We start from the raw sequence: 12231 nt of genomic DNA, 5'->3' as shown, positions 1-12231 counted from the left end.
TGTATTAAATATGCTCATTTTATAGGCAACGTGTTGACAAATAAATACAATTTTTAGTTGAGTCTTTTATGATGCCGTAATGACAGCCCAATCCTCATCTGGGTGTTGAATGTATTCTTTAACAAAATTATACATTTGCCATTGCAATGTGGGGTTCCAGCCCTCATCCAGTCTTCCGGAATGGTATTTCTGCAGTCCTAACGCTCTTTGCTTAAGCACTCCAATAAAAAGAGTAGATTTCTTTGTAATGCAATTTGTAAGCAATAAACATGATTGAGAATGCAATAGTTGCTGTCGACGATGTTTAACGCGGGTTTTAATTCGGTGTGTAATTATTCGTTTAGTGGGCACTTTCCCCATTCACGTTTCTTTTTCCTTTCCCGAGCAAAGCTGGTAAGTTTGGAGAACATTGCGGGAAACGGGTTTCAGTACATTTTATGCAAGCCAGAATTTGATACAGATGTTATGAAGAGAACACTCTTTTTTATCCGCTAAAGATAGGAGGTCACATTAACTCATAATACAGACACATAAAAATGTGATTATGGGTTCTAAACAGAACACAGTAGGCTCCTAGTTAACACAATGAGATTTCTAGGAAGTGATGCATAAATTCTTCAAAAATGACACATTTCTCACGTTTCATTCCAATTAAATTACTGAGGCAGCTAACAGCGACGGGCTCAAAATACGGGCTAAAATGAGGGTTTTCTTCTGGTAACTGTGTCTCTGTGAAAGTATATTTTTATGAGAAGCAGTTAGTATTAAGCTATTATTTTTCAGCTGTGCTGGAAGGGATGTCTTGAGTCTTTCTCGTCAAGCTCTCCCCGGAAGAGCCTGCTCCTTTGTCTCTGGGGTTTGCTAATAGGAAGTGAGGACTGCTCTCTGCTGGGTGCAGCCCCCCTGTCTTTGGGGTGAAAGGGACCAGCACGGGAAGGGGTCCCCTGGTTTGCCCTTGGGCTGGGCCCCAATCGCTGCCCACAGGCCTGCGACCACGGGACCCAAGGACGCCCAGCGCTGGCCTCGCTCACCCGCAGCGCCGGGTGGGGGTGGGAGATGTAGGGGTGGCACCCAATGGCGATCCGTGAATGCGAGGGATCCGTCCCCCACCCCCAGCTCCCGGCACAGACCTCGGGGTCCTGGGACCCCAGCAGTCACCCCAGGGGTTGGCGGCCCAGCCACAGGCAGGGGTGTGAGCTGTGGTTCTGGCACCCACCCGCGTCCGCGAAGGCGCAGCGCCTGCCCCCTCCCCCTGCGCCTAGCACAGGCTTTGGGGTGCTGATAGCCCACTGGTCACTAGGGATGGGATGGGGGCATTGTCGGGGGCGCGGCGGTCCGACCTGCTCCAGGCAGCCTGGGAAGCCCCCACTGGGATGGAGAGGCCCTGGGGTCCAGCCCCACCCTCCCCGAGCCCCGCTCTCGAGGTGGGAGGAATGGGTGTTCCGGGTGTTCCCTGCGAGAGAGACAAACGCAGCGCGGGGCCGCCCGGGGGGGAAGCGGGAGGGGGCGTCGGGAGACAAAAGAACGAGAGCTTTCCATTCCAAAAGATGTTTTGCAAAGCCTCGTCCTGGGGTTTGAAAGGCGCGGCGGACGGCGGCAGAGCAATCCCAATCAGAAATGCGATTTGAAGTCCTAATGAACTTGATTGCTTGAGCATTTATAATCCCCATGGCCCTAAATGAAATCAGATATAATCAGAGGATACGGGGAAGGGAGTGTTTACAGCGACGCCGGGCTGCGGGCCGGGCGCACGGCTCCTGTATTGATGTCGAAAATGATGGATCGCGCGCGAATGGCAAATATACTATTTGTCTAATGGCTCGGCAATTAAATTCCCCTGTAAATGACCCATGCCTCATTTCATCCTAATCTATGGAATTTTGATTGAATTCGTCAGCTCTAATTGAAAAATACTGCACTTTAATGTCTGCATTGCAGTTTCGGGACGAGAGTGGCTTTAATGAGACGGTGCCCCTCTGACCCGGGAATATTTGAGACTTTTATTCGGAATTTAAAGCCAGAAGGTTGCTCAGCGCAGCCCTGCGATTTCCTCTCCTGAATCCGCGGCGAGCTGTCTCCAGATGCGATGTAATAAACGCACTAAAGGATAAATGTGCTCTGCAACCAAGGGGACACCCTCCCCGGATCAGGGAGGGAGGCTGGGTGGGGGCGCTCCGCGAAGGGGGCCGAGGTGGCCGCCCTGCCTGCTACCAGGGCTCTGGCCTGTTCCCAGACCTCGGCCTCCGCCTTCCTGGGCCAAGCCCAGGGGCCTCCCATCCCCAGAAGGAGGCCCAGGTGCCCACCCCCCGTGCACCCCAAGAAGGGACGCGCGCCCCCCTAGATTGGGCCGGCCCCCCACTCGCTTTATATGCAAATGGCGAGGCGAAGCCATCCCTGAGAAATTAGCTATTTGCTGAAGCATATTTACTAGATTGAAATGAGTTAAGAAGAAACACTTTAAGTCGTGCAAACGAGATAATTGGGCCGCATTAAAACTGAGGGTGTTTGCTCCTTTCAAAACACGACAACAAAAAGGCCAGGAGGAGATTAAAGCGCGGGTCGAAACGAGCCCCCCTCGGCGCAGGAACCCCCAAGTCCAGGGGTGCGCAGACTGAGTCCCCGCCGGGACCTTGGGGGCAGCCCCTGGCGCCCCAGCTGGGGGAAGGCAGACCCGCTCCTCCTCTCTGTGGGGACGATCCCGACCGCGGCCCGCAGGGGGAGCCCTCGAGCCAGGGTTCCATAGGCGAGCCCAGAGTCCCGGGAGAGGGAGAAGAGGGGGCGGGGTCAGCCCTAGTCCCTGACCTGCAGCCGGGGTCCCGCCCCCAGCTTTGTCCTCCTCAGCTCCACCCCCTGGCAGTGTTCAAAACCCCAACCCTGGGGCCTGGGGAGGCAGGGGGAGGGAAGCAGGAGCCTAACCCCCAAAAGAGGGATGTATTTGAGCTTTGTGTAAACAGAGTTTACACATCCTTATTTAAAACAAAATAATACGAAATGAAATAAAAATCGTCCCCCTGGGACCGATGTGGGACTGGGCTTTAAGCGCTGGCTGCGGACTCTCCGGATCCGGCCGGACCCTGCGCCCGACCCTGCGCCGGCCTCCTCGCGTGGCACCCGGCCGCGCTCCTGGCCTCGTTCTCCCGGGAGCGCCTGGGGGTCAGATGCCAGCTGCCTCTGTTCCGTTTGGCGGCCTTGGTTTGGTTTTAAACACCCAAGAGTCCTGTGATATTCTCGCTCTGAGCGCACCGGCTTCGCCTGTCCCCGCCTCGCGCCCACCCAGGGAGCGGCGCCGAGGGGAGGGGGCCGTGGGGTCACAATTTAGCTACCTGGCGCTCCGCCAAGGCAAGATCGAGCAATCCATTTCGCTCCCTACTACAACCTGTGACAAAAGCGCTATATGGGACCCCTGCTTTAGGGACGAGGTCAGGTCGCTGATGGCAGGGAGCAGGAGTTCTGCCCATTTCTCAGAGGGAACAACAGAGGTCGGGGCGAGGAGAGCTGTGCGCCTAGGGCGCTCCGGGCAGATGTCAGAGTTCTAGCCTTCGGCTTCCAGGCCCTGCTCAGGGCGAGTCAGAGAGCCCTGACCACCGGACACGGGTTCTAAAGAGGACCGAGGTGGGCCTTCTATTTCACGCTCCAAATCTGGCCATTTTTCTTATACCTTCAACAATCACTTACGACAAAGTCTTCTCTTGTGGCCTAGACGTTTATAACGGAAACAAACTCGGAACCTTTTTTTTTCCCTCCCAACTTTAGGCATGAAAAAGATCCTCTCAGCCCTTCTGATCCTGAGAAGTGGTGCCCCGACACCTATCTACTAGGTGGAACCGCGGAGTCCGCACAGGCCCTGAAGCAGATGCCATTACTTACATGGTCCATAGGGGGCGCTCTCGTCCCCCGAGAGCCGTGCACACCCACGGTGTTTTTCAGCTCTTCTGAAACCGTGAGACTTTAAATAAAAACTGTTTCCTGCATTCCTTCATTAATCTATTAAAGCCAGTAATACTTGAGTTGTGTTTACAAATACAAAATAATCATTTAGATTATTCAAATAAAAATTAAATTAAATTAAATCAACTGGCTTGCACATAAATTACCTAGACTGTTACATTTGAAAGTACAAATTTTCAAATAATTCACAATGTCCTAGATGGACTGAATGTGAAGCATTTTCTGCTAGAATGAAGCTGAACCTTAAGAAGTCTCCCATCTGCTGAGTTTTGTTTTTGTTGAGTTTTTTGTTTGGGATTTTGTTTGCTTTTGCTTTTTCAGCTTAAGAGCAAAACACTGCAAAAAATAAAAGTTCCTGCAAAAAATTTGAGAACCAGGAAGAAAAAGTATAACCAAGAAATAAACGAGGATCTCACAGTAACACAGATTTCTAAATACTTGTCTTCTTAAAAATAAATAAACAGCAGGGTGGAGTGGGCAGAAGGGTCCCTAAACTCAATGAATGACTCAGAGTTGGTCCCCATTTTCTGAGTCATCTGATCAGTTTCTGCTCCTTAGGAAGCTTCGTGCTTATTATCGTCACAGACAGAAGTTCGTTCCAGGCGCAGACGTGCCAGATCATTGCTGGCTTGATTCCGGTCCCAGCAAAGGCCAGTATCCTCACACATGCAGGACAAGGAGAGCTGGGAGGCAGACGGCCTGCAAGAGGCTTCTTCACAAAGCCCTGGCTGCGGCCGGTCGCTTTGCCGTGGCCTGGCCAGAACACCCACTGAGCCTCCGGAGGCAGCTCCCAAACCCCGGAGCCTTCTCCTTCTCCTGGTGACAGTGACAATGTCCTCTGGAGCTAACAATGCATCTTGCTCTTGCCTCAGTGGGCCACCCCTCCCCACCTCGGACAGCGAGTACGTGAAGGACCTTCAGGAAAATGACATGTCGTGTGTGCATCGCTCACCCCTGCACAACAGTGTTACAATGTCATCATGGGAAATAAACACTAGACGGGAAGGCATGAACACTTTTTCTTTAACTCCGTGTTCATCATTCCCAAAAAAGAACTACACTCCCTCAGCAGAAACAAACTCACACAAAAGGGCAACATGCCACATGCTCTCATGTCCTACAAAACCCAGAAGTGTCCCCTAGGGAGGCACTAGGGACAACATTCTGAAATTTTCTGGACTTTTCCCACTGAGCCACCAAGCAGTACTCTCCTCATTCTCTCTCTCTCTCTGTCTCTCTCTCTCTCTCTGTCTCTCTCTCTCTCTCTGTCTCTCTCTGTCTCTCTCTCTCTGTCTCTCTCTCTCTGTCTCTGTCTCTCTCTCTCTCTGTCTCTCTCTCTCTGTCTCTCTCTCTCTCTCTCTGTTTCCCTAATTGGTCCGCAGTGCCCTTTAGCACGCTGATCACTGGATAGACTTTGTTTGGGATCTTAGGGTTTGTTCTCTGACCTTGTTCCTGATCCCTTCTTTCCCTAAAGTTTGGAAACTTCAGGCCACACCCATAAGGGAGATGTAATTGTTTGCACCAAAGTCATGCCAATTGATTTCTGGTATTTTTCTCAGATGACAAGCAGTTGGCCAAGTGCAAAGTTTCTTCCATCTCAAAGGCCAAAAAGGCCACCATTGTCCATCATTTCTTCCATCCCCACCTGGAAAGGGCTGTAGCCTTCGGGAACCTGAGGCAGAGAGGACAATTCAAGATCTCAAAACAAGGATGCTCTCCTTCCTACCTACCCATTCGGGCCTCTTGGGCAATGGCAGGGACTGATGGGGACAAGGAATGTGTATGACTTAACTCTGGATTGTTCAAACCTGGCAAATACAGCTGCCTACTACATTTTATTTCTCAGGTCTGAAGGAAACCAGTTCAGCCTCTAGCGAGCCTGCACCCCGCCCCCAGGCCAGCGAACAGTGGAGCAGGCGTGGGAGAGGGTTCAAGCGGGTGAGGAGTGGAGTCCCTGTGCCAGCCTCTCCCAACTGCCTTCTTCTTCCCTTCTCTTTGGCTCTGGTTCTCAGTGGCTTTCATGCCCCCCAAACAAGTCCAGGATTAACCGGTCCCCCTCCAGTGGTTTCTCCGCAGGCCCTCTTCTGGTTCTGCCAGGTGGGTGCCTTGAGCTAAGTAAAGTGTTCCTCTTTACTGTTCGGGAGGGGCTGGCATCTTGGCTTGTCTACATTTCTTTGCTGATCAGTAGAATGAACCCCCTACTCCCATCAGCACACACTCCCTTGCAATTCCCTTGTTGGAAAAGTGTAACTTTTTCAGGATGGTCTCCCCAGTGAAAGATCCCTAGGTGTTGCAAACAGTATGCACTCAGGGGCTAACCTAAAGGTTGGAGGTTCCATCTTGCCCAGTGGTACCTTGGAAGAAAGGGCTGGCAATCTGCTTCCCTTAAGATTACAGCCAAGACAACCTACGGAGCAGTTCTACTCTGTGACACATCAGGTCGCCATGAGTCAGAATTGACTGGACAGCCACTAACACCAACAATAACCCTCTGGTGAGCTAGGCTTGTCAGTTACAGCCATCCGCATCCTTGAGTTTTCCAGATAATCTGACTTGTGACTGAACTTTGTACAGTAACCTCTTCCCCCAGAATTCCACGGGCCTTCCTCTTTACAGAGGCAGCAGCCGTTCCAATTCTTCCTCCCCGTTTAGCCAACATCTCTCCCCTCCGTTTACACCCAATGTCCTGCCTCTGTCTGTGACAACCTTTCCGGGTCACGTCTGCTTAGTGGAAGGAGCAGTAATCACAGGAAATACGAGCTCCACTTTGCCGGTCTTTCTCGGAGTTCTCGCTAACAGCAATCCCTGCTTTGCATCCGGTCTCCGCAGAATAAAAGTCAGAAGGCCTCCCTGATGGGGGTAACTGCGGATCCAAACACCTTCTTACTCCCTTCAGTGCGGTTTCTAAAAGGTTAAATAAATGCATTTGAGGCAGAACGCGACCTCTTAAAAAGACAACAGCCCTGCAGGGGATCCAGGCTGGGGGCGGGGTGGGGGTGGGGGCTGGTTTGGAAGAATCCGGGAGTCCCGCGAGGCCCTGGCCACCGGGGGAGACGCGCCAAGTGCTTGGCCAGCCTCTCCTGGACACGCCGTCTCTTCCGGGGCGCTGGAGCCCGCGGGACGCATAGCTGAGTCCGGGCCACTCGTCGCTGGCCCGCCGCTTCCTCCTTCATCATCCATGGGGTACCGGCTGTGTCCACCCGCGGCCCCTCACGACGTGCCGCCAACTTCCAGGCGGGCGGGTGGGGCGCGGGGACAGCAGCAGAGCCGGCGCCCCAGGAGGGCTGGGCTGAGGCGATCTGCGAGGCCCCCGCCGGGCCGGCGCACCCCCTCACCCCTCAGTGCCCTCTGCCCGCGGCCTCGGGATTAGCATCTCTGTGAAGTCCCGCAAACAATGCCCGCTGTGCGGGGAGATGAAAGCCGGGCGCCGCCGGGTGGCGGGGCGCGATTGAAGTCCCCAAAGGTGGGGCCGCGAGATCCTCGGGAGCAGATGGAGGGAGAGAACGCCTGGTGAGGGGCGCCCCGCGGCCTCCCTCCCTCCCTACCGCCCCAGGGCCTGGGGTCGCGCCGGACACCTCCCCCCAGGCCCCGGGACTGCGCCAGTCCCCGGCCAGGCGGCCGTGAACGCCACACCCGCGGCACCCCTTGCCCAGGTCTACGCCTCGGCCGCCTCTGCAGCCCTCGGGCCCCGGCCCCCGACGCGGTCTCCGCCTCGGGCTCCCCCTTCCCGGCCCGGAGTCCTGGGGGGCTGACTCACCGTCAGACCCGCTGAGGATCTCCTGGCCGGGGCTGGGTGTGCCCGGGGAGGCGCGTGGTGGGGGCAGGCGGGGCGCGGAACTTTGAGGGCAAAGGCGCCAGGTTGGCAGTGCCCCCCGGTGGTCCCGAGCTCCCCATCCCCCAGCCTTAGGGCTGTTCGGAAAAGGAACCAGGACCTGGTCCTTGCGCCTTCGGACACCTGCGCCCCAGCCCTGGGAGCAGACCTCGGCTTGGAGGACGGCGTGAGCACCGGGCTCCAAGCTCTGGTAGCTGGCACCGGGGCCCCTTCCGCGCCCACAGTCCGGGGGGCTCTGTACCCCAGATCCTACGAGGGCTCTTCTCGGGCCCGCCCAGCTCGGGCTCCCGGTCCCTGCGCACTGCGGTGAGGGCGGCGCAGGTGTGAAGGGTCACGTTTCCCTGCCTTGGTGCCTGCGGAGAACAGTTCCAATTCCCCCGGGAAAAGGCCACACACACACACACACACACACACACACACACACACACACACACACACACACGCGCGCGCGCGCGCGCGCGCAAAATCTCCTCTTCACGTTCCTGGTTTGCAGTTGTTTTGTTTCTGTGACTTTGAGAGTGGGGGAGAAAAAGCAAAACTTTCTACATAAGAATGTCACGCGCACACAGAGTCCCGCAAAGTATTTCTCCTTCAGGGCGCTTTAGAAAACCCCCTGTCCGCTTTTCCGCATGGCCAAGGAGCGGAATAATGAAACCAAAGACTTTTATTTTATAAACCACTTGATCTTTGCTTGGGAAACTCTATTAATTGAATGGGTTTGCCTTTTTTGCCAGTCCCCTTTATCATTATTTATGGGCTTTAAATTGTTTAAAGTTCCCTTGACGTTCAATTTACAAGTTTGGGGACTTTTTTTGTTCTGCCTTTTGTCCTGGAGAAAGACATCGTGTTGGAAGTGCTTTGAAAAGCCAAACATGAGAGGTTGGCAATGAAAGGGAAGCGGGTGAGATCCCTTTTAATTCCGTCCTGTTGGTGAATGGCTCTTTTACATAATTGCAGGAGCTATTTCAAAGGCAGCCAAGGGCTGACTTCACTTAGAACCACATGGAGTCTATTTTGGGCTTTCAGATTAAAAAAAAAAAAAAAAGCCTGAATAAAATAGTTAAAAAAGATGAGGCTTCAATGCTTTCTGCTACTTGTAAATTGGTGTGTCTGATGGGGAATTTTACACAAGCACCCCTTTGTAAGCGCTTCTTGGGCTGGGGAGGGACTGTTCTGGGTTAGCTGGGTGTGAATCTCAATTGCCCTTCCATAAATAAAACCCATCCCAAGCCATTTCCCAACTATTGCCAGGAGCAAGAGCTGCGGCAATGACCGAATGGTCAAGCAGCTCAAAATCCCTGTAAATAAAAACAACCCGGTTGCCCCAGAAACCAGCTTGTCGCCTGAGACTGGGCGGCATGAGCGAGCCCCGGGCACGCAAGGCCCGCAAGTTTCCCGGCGCCCACAGAGACCTCGGGCACCCACGGCCACCCCTGTCCACGACCACCCGCGACCTCGACCCCGGCGGCAACATCAAAGCGCCCAGTTCGCAGGGGCTTCCTCCTCCGGAAAGGGCTCGGCAGCCAAAAGCGCAAGTTTTCCCATGAATATGCATTTCTGCGTACATTTTACATTTTACTCTCGTCTTTCCTACACCTGCACGCAAACGTTGACTGGGACGGCCCCGAAGCGCGGAGACAACTTAATTACCAGCACTTTTACTGACATCTGAGGTTTTAAGTGGCGCTTAATAAGATCCTGACACGAGCTTGGCAACGGCCTAGGACCTGGGCCAACTTCATCCCAGCAGGAGGGAAAAAAGCTCAGAGAAGTTAGCTGAAGTTGGGGGAACCAGCTCTCTCTTAGGGTGCCTTCCTCGCGTTTCCTAATTAGGGTAGAGAGGGAAGGGACTTTCCCAGCAAAGTTGCAAAGATCTGTGCCAGGTGGTTTTCCCGCGCAGCCTGGGCCGAGCTGAGTCATCTGGGGCTCTGCAGTTTGAGGCAGTTACGATCTGAGCAGGTGGGGAATCCGAAGGATGGATAAGCCGGGTACCTGTCGCTCGCTGCCCATAAATCTCTCCGAAGAGCCGAGGAAAAACTCTAAAGGCTTTTATTATCCGCAGTCCTCACGCTCTGAACGCTTTGCAGGTAGCTGAGGTGCCAAATGAATCTTGTTAATCACGCTGAAACACACGGATCCTTTTACGACGCTAACGGTCGTTCTCTGAGCAGTTAAACATTAGATGAGAAAATATTACTGCTTTGCATTCGAGAAAAGGCACACTAGTAAATAAAATTCATATTGATGAGAATTCTCTGAACTCACCAAGAATAGAAGATTAGTATTATAACCCCTGCAGTCAATACTTTCTACGGCAATTTATGGATGCAAATAATATGCCATCAAATTATGTCTAGTGTAGCTATAATTCGACAGACCTAAATCTTCTTGCTGAACTTTAAATGTAGAATTATCACCAAAATAATCAAAGGAATCCCTGCCTCTTGGAGGGTAATCAGGTGGCGGAAGTCCCTAGAACAATATTTTTGCGGCGAAATAGCAAAGCGAATGGCAAACCTGCGTAGGTAAAGTGAGTAACAGCTTACACACACGCCAGTGGCAAGTGGCGAAGGGACCCGGCTGTGGCAATGTAAATCGGGTAAGGAGTGGAGCTTTTTTTTCCCCTCAGTATTAAAAAAAAAAAAAAAAAAACGAGGTAATGATACTCCAGACTGGGTAACTATCTCGTGATGAGAGGGAGTGTTTATTATGCTCGTAAAGAAATCATCCTCTTGCCATGGGCTTTGATTTTCTTTTTCCTTTTTTGTGGGAGTGGAGAAAGGGAAAAGCTTGGAAACCCTCCAGACACGTCCTTCCCCGTGTGGATCCCTACGGGGATCCCTGTCCCCTCGTACCGCCTGAGCCACCTCGGGGTCTGGGCGTGGAGTGCGGCGAGCGTCCTAATGAATTCCTTTCAAAGCGCCTGCTGCAGCCGGAGCCATCTATTACTGCGGCCTGGAGTAGGGGAACGCGCCCGCGACGTCTTTGTCCGGGTGCTGGGGACGGGGAGGAGGCCAAGAGGTGGGCTGCGGGCGGCAGGGCCCCGGGGGGCCGACGGCGCACCTCCTGTCTCTCCTCCAAGGCCTCCCGGGTGGGCAGTGGGTCCGCGGCCAGGCTCCTGACTGAGCAGGCCTTCTGGGATTAAGACGTCCCCTGGGGGGCCTTGGGGTTAGAGCCAGAGAAAGAGGAAGAGCGAGCAAGAAGAGCTTCAAAGAAGCGGGTCGATAAATTCATAAAGATCGATTTATCGTTATCTCCCAATTAAATGTGCTCGTAAGTGATACATAACACACGGCCAACACGGGCCAACTCCCCAACCACTAGCGCCTAGGCGTGATCTGATTTTCAATGACCTGTGCAACAATGCCCTTCTCTCCCTCCCCGGGGCCGGGCTGTCGGCAGTTCCTGGGGGACGCCTAGACAGGGGAAGTTGGAGCCCAAGCCCTGGAGGCGCGTGGACGCCCGGCGCGCGCTGGCGCGCGGCGCACGGTCTGTCCTCGCCACGAAACGATTCCATTTTAAAAGGGAACGTAAGAGCTGAAAGTTTTTGTTTTTACATGAGGGAGGGGACAAGAGCACCCCCACCCCCTCCCCCAAATTCCCTTGCTCCCAAATTCTGGGGTCTTTACCATTGCCGAGACAGGGCAACATCTTGAGGGGATAATCGCCATCCTGCGGTCGGCAAAGAGGACCCGCGCGCCCTCGAGTCTTGGCGCTGGAGACCGAGCTGCGGCGCGGCGTAAGCGCTCCTTCAGTTCGCAACGTGCTTAATTAGCGCCTATTTACAAAACGCAGCTTTTATTTGAGCAAACATCATAAAGCTTTCATCAGGATAATCTCACGTTCTGCAATCTGGGGGCACAGCACCTCCCCCCTTCCTCCCCGAGGATGGAGCACATAAAGGATCCGCTTTATTATCATAATTATCGTGGCTGTTATTTTGGTGCGCGCTGGCAAAGTGTGTAAATAGGTGCTATGATTAAGGACGTCATGAAAAATGAGAGAAGGGCTCGCTCACGGGCGGGCCCCGCTCGGGATGAGGAGCCGGCAGCCTCCCTGCGCTGCCCATGACAGCGCGGGGGCGCAGCGCGCAGCGCAGAGGATTCTCCGGGGCGGCCGGGGCCCGGCGCCCGGGGAGTGGATCCGGAGGAAGGGACTCTATGTCCCAACTCCAGAGCCTCGCCTGACCCCTGGCACAGCCTCGGAGCGCCCAGTGCCGGGGCGAACGCGGGCAGTTTGTCCTTTGCAAACGCAAAACAAATGAAGCGCCCCGGCCCAAGCGCGGCACTGCGAGCCCCGGAGCTGCTCCTCCGCGGCCTCGGCGAGGCCGAGCCCTGGGCGCGCCCACTGTCCTCTCAAGTTTGAGCTGCGGGTCCCGGTGCAGCTCCCGCACGCGGCCCGCGAGCTCCGCCGCTGGCGCCGGCACCCGCTCGAGGCCAGCCGGCTGGGGG

This window comes from Trichechus manatus, unplaced genomic scaffold (genome assembly GCF_000243295.1).
Source record: "Trichechus manatus latirostris isolate Lorelei unplaced genomic scaffold, TriManLat1.0 scaffold00165, whole genome shotgun sequence".
Taxonomy (NCBI): Eukaryota; Metazoa; Chordata; class Mammalia; order Sirenia; family Trichechidae; genus Trichechus; species Trichechus manatus.
Note: the sequence above shows the minus strand (reverse complement) of the source record.